A 970-nucleotide genomic window follows, 5' to 3' on the forward strand; every position below is an offset into this window, starting at 1 on the left:
CAGGAGGTCTGGACCATAGACTGTAACAAACATGGCCGTAGCATCCGTGACGTCCCCCATTGGTTCTGGGGAGTCGTTTTTGTGACTCCAACATGGCGGCCTGAACAGCGCCATGTTGGATTTACCCACTGGCCTCGAAGCAGCTGTCCACGGAGCTGCTCGGACCTGTCACTCAACGTTTCCGCGCCCTGATTGGCCAGAGTTTTAACCTAATAACAGTAAAACGGTAGAGTTAAACCCCCTCAGAGTGTGTGCGGGGGTAGAAACTATCGGTTGAGACCAGAAAACGTTCTGACACCAGGCTTTTAACATGTTTATTCAGGATGTAAAGTCTGTGATTTTAACATGGGGGTCTATGGAGAATGCTGCTTTCTGACACCAGCCCCCAGAGGAAGAAGAGGGGATTGCAGCTTGTTGAACAAGGCAGTGACTTCACTTCTCAGACCCACAACAACTGCCCCCTTGGTCTGGACCGGATCGGGAGGTCTGGACCGGATCGGGAGGTCTGGACCGGATCGGGAGGTCTGGACCGGATCGGGAGGTCTGGACCCGATCAGGAGGTCTGGACCCACCTGATGAGGCTGAGGACCAGGTCCAGCTCAGACCAGGACTGCAGTGTGAACTCTGAACGTCTGATGAACTGAAACCTTGTCCTGTAAATATGAACATGTCACTTCCTGTTGTTCCGAGGGGGGGAGGGGTGGGAGGGGTCGGAGTGGAGGAGGTTTCCCAGAATCCTCTGCTTCACGTCACCTGGTCTGAGTCAACGTCGTCACCGGACGGAGACAAACAGAAAAGTTTCTGTGGTTCATTTATTGTAACAGGTAATTAATCCTGATCCCGATTCTGATCCCGATCCTGATCCCGATTCTGATCCCAATCCTGATTCTGATCTTGATCCAGATTCTGATTCTGATTCTGATCCTGATCTTGATCCCGATTCTGATTCTGATCCTGATCTTGATCCCGA

The sequence above is a fragment of the Trachurus japonicus genome, chromosome 21, assembly GCF_045865225.1.
Source record: "Trachurus japonicus isolate A0001 chromosome 21, Traja_1.0".
Lineage (NCBI taxonomy): Eukaryota > Metazoa > Chordata > Actinopteri > Carangiformes > Carangidae > Trachurus > Trachurus japonicus.